Source organism: Mustela lutreola, chromosome 8 (assembly GCF_030435805.1).
Source record: "Mustela lutreola isolate mMusLut2 chromosome 8, mMusLut2.pri, whole genome shotgun sequence".
Taxonomy (NCBI): Eukaryota; Metazoa; Chordata; class Mammalia; order Carnivora; family Mustelidae; genus Mustela; species Mustela lutreola.
Window position 1 is genome coordinate 66,378,715 of NC_081297.1, and position 10,379 is coordinate 66,389,093.

Sequence of the window (10,379 nt, forward strand, 5' to 3'; positions counted from 1 at the left end):
TGTGGCTCAGTGGGGTTAAAGCTTCTGCCTTTTTGGCTCAGGTCGTGATCCCAGGGTCCTGGGATCAAGTCCCACATCAGGCTCTCTGCTCAGCGGGGAGCCTGATTCCTCCTCTCTCTGCCTGCCTCTCTGCCTACTTGTGATCTCTGTCTGTCAAATAAATAAATAAAATCTTAAAAAAAAAAAACGAAGTCAAGGTGTAATTTTGTATTTTTTCTCTTAACTCTTAGCTTTTCCTAAATCACTCTAATTTTAGATTGAATTAAAAGAAGAATAAAAGAGGAAAAGGGATAGGGAGAGAAAAAGAATTCCACAGGCTTTATTCTCAGCCATTAGATTTGCTCAGCCAAATTCCACATGTCTTACACCTTCTTAATGTGCCTTGAGTTGGTGATCATCTCATCTTGTTTCTATCTCAGGTAAAAATGGCTATGCCACCTGTAGGATCTGATTAATTTAATTAAAGGAATCATCTTAATTTTGTTTCCTGTAACTTAGAACTACTGCTTTATTTCTCAACAATAACAGGAGTTGCCTGACCTCATAATGCCATTATGCTTCAGGGTTACAGGACCCTCGTTCCAATTTATCTAAAATCAAAATAAGGCATTTCTCTTGTCAGTTCAATGGAGGAATGAAGTATCACCTTCATTTTTTTCTCCCGAAGGAAATGAGTTCCCTAGAGCAAATGAGTTACAAATGTGTGTGTGTGTGTGTGTGTGTGTGTGTGTGTGTGTGTGTGTGTAGATGCACACATAGATGAAGAGGAGAGAGATGGATAAAGAGGTATATGATATTTCACTTATATGTTTCATGTATAATGGTGTGTGTGTTTGAAACAGGCAACACGAAGGGTTTCTTAGATCTAAATAAACTTTAATCCTGGTCTTCACTACCTTTAAATCTCCAGTTGAAAAGTTTGGGCAAATTACTTAATTTATTTGAACGTTGGAATATGAATATGAATATATTTAGAAGGAATAATTTCTTCTCCATTCCCTAGTTTTAAAGTGGTTGGATTTACCATAAATGCAATAGTTTTCTGATTCAAACTTTAAAAAATATTTTACTTAAATCTACTATTTGAGCTTTCTACCTGTGGATGCCACCAAGTAACCATCGTTAAAGTCTTCCCTCCTGCCACGATCATGTCTCAGTCAGAGTCTCCCAAAGGGCCTGAATAGCTGCAGAAGCTCTTTATTGGAGGCTTGAGCTTTGAAACAACCGATGAGAATCTGAGGAGCCATTTTGAGCAATGGGGAACACTTACGGACTGTGTGTTAATGGGAGATCCAAACACCAAGCGGTCCAGAGGCTTTGGGTTTGTTCACATATGCCACTGTGGGGGAGGTGGATGCAGCCATGAATGCAAGGCCACACAAGGTGGATTGAAGAGTTTGAGAACCAAAGAGGGCTATGTCAAAATTCTCAAAGATCTGGTGCCCACTTAACTGTGCGAAGGATTTTAGTTGGGGTGCCTGGGTGTCTCAGTGGATTAAAGCCTTTGCCTTTGGCTCTGGTCATGATCTCAGGGTCCTGGAATTGAGTCCCGCATTGGGTTCTCCGCTCAGTGGGAAGCCTGCTTTCCCCTCTCTGTCTCAACCTACCTCTCTGACTACTTGTGATCTCTGTCTGTCAAATAAATAAATAATTAAAAAAAGATTTTTGTTGGTGGCATTAAAGAAGACATTGAAGAACATCTAAGACATTATTTTGAACAGAAATTATTTCGAAGTAATTGAGATCATGACTGACTGAGGCAGTGACAAAAAGAGAGGCTTTGCTTTTGATACACTTGACCATGACTCTGTAGACAAGACTGTCATTCAAAAATACCATACTGCGAATGGCCACAACTGTGAAGTAAGGAAAGCACTATCTAAGCAAAGAGATGGCTAGTGCTTCATCCAGCCAAAGAGGTTGAAGTTGTTCTGGAAACTTTGGTGGTGGTCATGGAGGTGGTTTTGGTGGGAATGACAACTTTGGTCATGGAGGGAACTTTAGTGGTCTAGGTGGCTGGTGGCACTCGAAGTGGTGGTGGATATGGTGGCAGTAGGGAAGGCTTTAATGGATTTGGTAATGATGGTGGTTATGGAGGAGGGCCCTGGTTACTCTGGAGGAAGCAGAGGTTATGGAAGTGGTGGACAGGGTTATGGAAACCAGGGCAGTGGCTATGGTGGGAGCGGCAGCTATCACAGCTATAACAACAGAGGAGGTGGAGGCAGCTATGGCAGTGGTAGTGAAAGCAGCTTTGGAGGTGATGGAAGCAATAATGATTTGGCAGTTACAACAATCCTCAAATTTTGGACACATGAAAGGGGGAAATTTTGGAGGCAGAAGCTCTGGCTCCTGTGGTGGTGGAGGCCAATACTTTGCCAAATCATGAAACCAAGGTGGCTATGGTGGTTCCGGCAGCAGCAGTGGTGGCAGGGCCTAGCTGTGACAAAGAAGACATATTTTAGACAATATTCATGTGTATGGGCAAAAAACTTAAGGACTGTATTTGTGACTAACTGTATAACAGGTTATTTTCATTTCTGTTCTGTGGAAAGTATAAAGTTCTGTTCTGTGGAAAGTATAAAGCATTCCAACAAAGGGTTTTAATGTAGATTTTTTTTTTACACCCATGCTATTCATTGCTAAATGTAATAGTCTTATCATGATGCTGAATAAATGTGTCTTTAAAAAAATAAATCTACTAATTGAAATTTTAAGTGGAAAAATACCATGCTATCTCCACAGATGCAAAAATATATCCAATAAAATTCAGCACTTATCATTTATAAAGACGTTTGCAAACTGGGGTTAGTAGGGAACTTTCTTAACAGTTCATAGCATCTATCAAACTGAAGGAGGGAATAAAAATAGTTGTATACTTCCAATCCAGGAGCATGGAACATTTTTCCATTTCTTTGTGTCTTCCTCAATTTCTTTCATGAGTACTTTATAGTTTTCTGAGTATAGATTCTGTATCTCTTTGGTTAGGTTTATTCCTAGGTATCTTATGGTTTTGGGTGCAATTGTAAATGGGATTGACTCCTTAATTTCTCTTTCTTCTGTCTTGCTGTTGGTGTAGAGAAATGCAACTGATTTCTGTGCATTGATTTTATATCCTGACACTTTACTGAATTCCTGTATCAGTTCTAGCAGTTTTGGAGTGGAGTCTTTTGGGTTTTCCACATATAGTATCATATCATCTGCGAAGAGTGATAATTTGACTTCTTCTTTGCCGATTTGGATGCCTTTAATTTCCTTTTGTTGTCTGATTGCTGAGGCTAGGACCTCTAGTACTATGTTGAATAGCAGTGGTGATAATGGACATCCCTGCCGTGTTCCTGACCTTAGCATGGGGGCTTAAGTGGGTAGGAGAAGAATAAATGAAACAAGATGGGATTGGGAGGGAGACAAACCATAAGTGACTCTTAATCTCACAAAACAAACTGAGGGTTGCTGGGGGGAGGGGGTTTGGGAGAAGGGGGTGGGATTATGGACATTGGGGAGGGTATGTGCTTTGGTGAGTGCTGTGAAGTGTGTAAACCTGGTGATTCACAGACCTGTACCCCTGGGGATAAAAATATATGTTTATAAAATAAAAATTTAAAAAGTAAAATAAATAAATAAATAAATAAAAGTTTAAAATGAAAAAAAAAATAGTTGTATAAAGAGGAATCATGGGGAAATAGAGAGGAGAAGGGAGCTGGGGGAAATTGGAAGGGGAGGTGAACCATGAGAGACTATGCTGAAAAGCAATCTGAGGGTTTTGAAGGGGCTGGGGGTGGGAGGTTGGGGTACCAAGTGGTAGGTATTATAGAGGGCATGGATTGCATGGACCACTGGGTGTGGTGCAAAAATAATGAATACTGTTATGCTGAAAATAATTAAAAAATTAAAAAAAATTTTTAAAAAGAGGAATCTAGTCACAAGTGGGAAAGTAGGTAAAAATATTCTTATATATTTACCAAAAAAGATGCACACAATGAAATATCTAAGTTATTAATCTCTAGCAAAGAGCAGGGTAAGGATATTATTGAGAATTCTGGAATTTACATCAAAGACATAGAAAATTAAGAAGAAAGAAACTTGCCACATTGGTGGACACTATTGCTTACCTATTTCATGGTTATTTTACCTTTTACTTACAAACAACTCTAATTTTAGTCAGATACCCAACACCAGAGGATGATTTATTATTGTCTAAATCATTTAGGAAATTCCACTTACCTTGGCTGGATGCTCAGTTTCCCAGTCTTCCTTGCAACTAAGGGTAGCCCTGTGATACAGAATTAGCCAGTGAGTCTAAAGGGAACTTTTTGGTGGAATAGTCTTTGCTCTTCTCTCAATTTGGACATGATATCTGAGAATGTGATGCTAAAAGCTACAGAAGTTGTGATGAGACTGTGAGGGAAAGGGAAAAAAAAATGACAGTCACATTTAACCAGTAATCTGACTTATCATGGAAATGCAGAACCAAACCCAACATCTCATGCCCTCTCTCAGAGTTTTTGAGTATCATTAAACATTCTTATGATTTAAACGATGGCTATTTAGGTTACCTTTTACTTTCATCCAAATGCATTCTAACTGATGTACAATGCAAAGATAGAGGAAGTAATCAGGAAGAAAAATAAGCTAAAAAATCCTCAAATTTTTTGCATATGGTTCTGTTCATAGTAATATGTAATTAGAACATTCATTTATTTATAAAAATTAGGGAGCAAAGAGCAAATGATAAAAATTGGGGTTTGAGGAAAAGGTAGAAGAGTAAAGTAAACCAAAGGAGGACTAAAGAAATCAGCGTTATAAAATATGTAAATTAGCAATACCAAATAATAAATAAAACAGGCATGGACTAAAAATTATCAGGCACTTTCACTTCTGGTAATAATTAGATAGGTTGAACTAACACATCGCCAAAGCAAAAAAACTGAAGAACATATTTTTAAATTTTTTATTATTTTTCTTTTTATTTGGGTGTAGTTGATACCTTGGTTCAGGCATACAAATTAGTGATTTGACACGTTTATACATTATGCTATGTTTGGTACAAGTATAGCTACCATTTGTACAGTATCATTGACTGTATTCCTTATGCTGTGCCTTTTATTGCTGTCACATACTCATTCCATAACTGGAAACCTGTATCTCCTCCCCCTTTCTCCTTCAACCATTTTGCCTGACCCATGGCACCTCTTCCCTCTGACAACCATTAGTTTGTTGTCTGTGTTTATAGGTCTGATTCTGCTTTTTGTTTGTTTATTCATTTTGGTGAGTGCTGTGAATTGTGTAAGACTGATGAATCACAGACCTGTACTCCTGAAAGAAATAATATATTATATGTTAATTAAAAAATAAAAAATATTCACTTCCCCCCCAAATTTGGGTGCTCGCTTCAGCAGCACATATACTAAAAATTGGAACCAAAAAAAATTTAGGTATCTGTCTTTCTTAGTCTGACTTATTTCACTTAGTATAATACTCTGTAGGTCCATCCATATTGTCTAAAATGGCATGATCTCATCCTTTTTTTAATGGCTGTGTGTGTGTATATATATATATACCCCCCTCATACACACACATGTGTATATATATATACATACACACATGTATAAATGTATGCATACCACATCTGTCTTACCCATTTTTCTATTGATGGACACTTAGGTTGCTTCCATATCTTGCATGTTGTAAAAATAAACATAGGGGCACAAATATCTTTTTGAATTAATGTTTTTGTTTTCTTCAGTAGTAGAATTATTGGATCCTATGGTATTTCTATTTTTAATCTTTTGAGGAACCTCCATGCTACTTTTCACGGTAGCTGTACCAACTTACATTCCCACCAGCAGTGCAAAAGTGTTCCTTTCTCTTCAGATCCTCACCAATACTTGTTATTTCTTGTGTTTTTAATTTTAGCCACTCTGACAGGTGTAAGGTTGTATCTCATTATGGTTTTGATTTGCATTTCCCAACCCCTCACCCTCCTCCCCCCAAAAACCCTCAGTTTGTTTCTCAGAGTCCACAGTCTTTCGTGGATCATTTCCCCCTCCAATTTCCCCCAACTCACTTCTCCTCTCCAATTCCCAGTGTCCTCCATGTTATTCCTTATGCTCCACAAGTAAGTGAAACCATATAATAATTGGCTCTCTCTGCTTGACTTATTTCACTCAGCATAATCTCTAGTCCTGTCCATGTTGATACAAAAGTTGGGTATTTATCCTTTCTGAAGGAGACATAATACTCCATTGTATATATGGACCACATCTTCTTTATCCATTTGTCTGTTGAAGGGCATCTTGGTTCTTTCCACAGTTTGGCAACTGTGGCCATTGCTGCTATGAACATTGGGGTACGGATGGCCCTTCTTTTCACTACATCTGTATCTTTGGGGTAAATACCCAGTAGTGCCATTGCAGGGTCATAGGGAAGCTCTATTTTTAATTTCTTAAGGAACCCCCACACTGTTTTCCAAAGTAGCTGCACTAATTTGCATTCCCATCCAACAGTAGAAGAGGGCTCCCCTTTCTCCACATCTTCTCCAGCACTTGTTGTTTCCTGTCTTGTTCATTTTGGCCATTCTAACTGGTGTAAGGTGGTATCTCAATATGGTTTGGATTTGAATCTCCCTGATGGCTACCAATCAAAATTCCACCAGCATTTTTCAAAGAGCTGGAACAAGCAATCCTAAAATTTGTATGGAACCAGAAGAGACCCCAAATTGTTAAGGAAATGTTGAAAAAGAAAGACAAAACTGGAGGCATCATGTTGCCTGATTTCAAGCTTTACTACAAAGCTGTCATCACCAAGACAACATGGTACTGGCATAAAAACAGACACATAGACCAGTGGAATAGAGTAGAGAGCCCAGATATGGACCTGCAACTCTATGGTCAACTAATCTTCGACAAAGCAGGAAAAAATATCCAGTGGAAAAAAGACAGTCTCTGCAATAAATGGTGCTGGGAAAATTGGACAGCTCTATACAGGGGAATGAAACTTGACCATTCTCTTACACCATACACAAAGATAAACTCGAAATGGACAAAAGACCTCAACGTGAGTCAGGAATCTATCAAAATACTAGAGGAGAACATAGGCAATAACCTCTTTGACATTGGTCACAGCAGCTTCTTTTAAGACATGTCTCCAAAGGCAATGGAAACTAAAGCGAAAACGACCTTTTGGGACTTCATCAAGATCAAAAGCTTCTGCACAAAAAAGGAAACAGTTAACAAAACAAAGAGGCAACACATGGAATGGGAGAAGATAATCACAACTGACACTGCAGACAAAGGGTTGATATCAAAGATCTATAAAGAACTCCTCAAACTCAACACACACAAAACAATCATGTCAAAAAATGGGCAGAGGACATGAACAGACACTTCTGCAAAGAAGACATACAAATGGTTAACAGACACATGAAAAAATGTACATCATTTGTTTTTGATGTACTCTTTCAAGATTCATTGTTTGCATATAACACCCAGTGAACCATGCAATACATGCCCTCCTCAATACCCATCACTGGGCCTACCTAACCCTCCATGCCCCCCGAAAACCCTGTTTGTTTCTCGGAGTCCACAGTTTCTCATGTTTCATCTCTCCCCTCCAATTTCTGCCCCCCCTCATTTTTCCTTTCCTTCTAACGTCCTCCATGCTATGTTCCTTATGTTCCTTATGTTCCACAAATAAGTGAAACCATATGATAATTGACTCTTTCTGCTTGACTTATTTCACTTCGCATAATCTCCTCTAGTCCCACCCATGTTGATGCAAAAACTAGGTATTCATCCTTTGTCTGTTGGAGGGCATCTTGGCTCTTTCCACAGTTTAGCTATTGTGGACATTTCTGCTATGAACACTGGGGTAGACATGGCCCTTCTTTTCACTACATCTGTATCTTTGGGGTAAATGCCCAGTGGTGCAATTGCTGGGTCATAGGATAGTTCGATTTTTAACTTTTTGAGGAACCTCCGCACTGTTCTAAAGTGGGTGCACCAACTTGCATTCCCACCGACAGTGTAAAAAGTTTCCCCTTTCTCCAAAGCCTATCCAACATCTGTTGTTTCTTGTCAATTTTTGCCATTCTAACTGGTGTAGAGTGGCTTCTCAATGTGGTTTTGAATTTCCCTGATGGCTAATAATGATGAACATTTTTTCATGTGTCTATTAGACACTTGTATGTCTTCTTTGGAGAAGTGTCTGTTCATGTCTTCAGCCCATTTTTTGACTTGATGATTTGTTTTTTAGGTGTTGAGTTTGAGGAGTTCTTAAGAGATCTTGGATACCAGCCCTTTGCCTGTAGTGTCATTTGCAAATATCTTCTCCCATTCCATGGGTTGCCTCTTTGTTTTGTTGGCTGTTTTCCTTTGCTGTGCAGAAGCTTTTTATATTAAGTCCCAAAAGTTCATTCTCACTTTTGTTTCCCTTGCCTTTGGAGGCTTGTCTTGAAAGAAATTGCTGTGGTCGATGTTGGAGAGGTTTCCACCTGTGTTCTCCTCTAGGATTTTGGTGGATTTCTGTCTCACACTGAGGTCTTTCGTCCATTTAGTTTATCTTTGTGTATGGTGTAAGAGAATGGTCAAGTTTCACTCTTCTGTATATAGCTGTCCAATTTTTCCAGCACCGTTTATTTCCATTTATTTATTTTTTTCCATTGGATACTTTATCCTGCTTTGTCAAAGATTAGTTGACCATAGAGTTGAGGGTCCATATCTGGGCTCTCTTCTGTTCCATTGATCTATGTGTCTGTTTTTGTGCCAGTATCATGCTGTTTTGGTGATCGTGGCTTTATAATATAGCTTAAAATTGGGCAATGTGATGAGCGTATTTTTAATATGTGCTTTGAAACTATTTTAAAACTAAGAAAGTGGTGAAGAATTTTGGAACCATCATCCCAAAGAAAGGAAAATCTAGAAAAATTAGCTCAGCATTTGGGGGTCTGTTATTCCCATAAGGGCATCTTGAAGAGGTGGTTGAGAATGTGAAAAGTTATTCTGACAGTTTCCTGAAATAAGTGGGGAAAATGGAATTCAGGGACAACCAAGGGGGTGTGTTGGAGCCTTAAAGGACAGTACCCTGAAATAAAAGTGGATTGAAAGCAGACCAACTTCATAAGGGTTGAAGCCTAACTTCATCTCAGCCCCTGGAATTACATGAGAATGATCCATTACTGCAAATGCCCATGGCTGTCTGACAGAAGCTAGTGGAATTTTTCTCTAGAGGAAGAGAATACAAGCCAGAGCCATAAATTGCTTCTCTAATTTTCATAATAACATCCTGTTCTCAATAGAAAAAAAATTAAACAAAATGGAGAGACAAAAACTAGAGAGAGTAGAAACACATCCAGACATATAACTTAAAATAAATGAACTTAAAATATTTATGGAGATTAAAGATAAGATCGAGAACTTTGGCATAATATTTCTGGAAGATATAAAAAATCTAAATGGAAGTTCTAGAAGGCTCAGTGGCTGAAACTAAGATTTTAATGAGTAAGTTCGAAGGAGATCAGTCAGTATTGAGTATACTAATGATTTATAAGGTAGGTAAGAAGAAAATATATTCAGTATGGCACAGACAGAATAAAGAAAAAAGAGAGTATGCAATACATAATGCATAGAATGAGAAGGATAAGATACATGTATATGGAGCTACAGAGAAGAGAGAGAGAATGAGGTAATATATGAGAAAATAGGGCAATGTGTAAGATAATGGAAAAAAATGTTCCTAACTGGGGTGCCTGAGTGGCTCAGTGGGTTAAAGTCTCTGCCTTTGGCTCAGGTCATGATCCCAGGGTCCTGGGATTGAGCCCTGCATCTGGCTCTCTGCTCAGCAGGGAGCCTGCTTCCTCCTCTCTCTCTCTGCCTGCCTCTCTGCCTGCTTGTGATCTCTGTCTGTCAAATAAATAAATAAAATCTTAAAAAAAAAGGAAGTGTTCCAAACTGAAAAAGTATATCAACTACAAATGCTAGAAGTTCTATAAATAAATCCCAAGTATGATAAATAATAAGAAAGTCACACTTCGTCACATCATAATAAAATTACTAAAAATCAAAAAAGATAAACATTAAAAACAGTGAGAGAGAGAGGAAAAAAAAAGACAGGGGCACCTGGGTGGCTCAGTGGGTTAAAGCCTCTGCCTTTGGCTCTGGTCGTGGTCTCAGGGTCCTGGGATCGAGCCCCGCATTGGTCTCTCTGTTTGGCGGGGAGCCTGCTTCCCACTCTCTCTGCCTGCCTCTCTGTCTGCTTGTGATCTCTGTCTGTCAAATAAATAAATAAAATCTTAAAAAAAAAAGAAATAAAAGACAAATTAATTCCAGAGAATTACAGTTAGATTAACAATTGACTTCTCAAGAAAAGCATTAGACTAACGAAGA

At 38.5% G+C, this 10,379-nt stretch overlaps 1 pseudogene; it reads left to right on the top strand.

The window, feature by feature from the left end:
- The first annotated feature begins 1,148 nt into the window (after positions 1–1,148).
- On the top strand, positions 1,149–10,152 carry LOC131837944 (heterogeneous nuclear ribonucleoprotein A1-like; annotated as a pseudogene).
- The last annotated feature ends 227 nt before the right edge of the window (positions 10,153–10,379 follow it).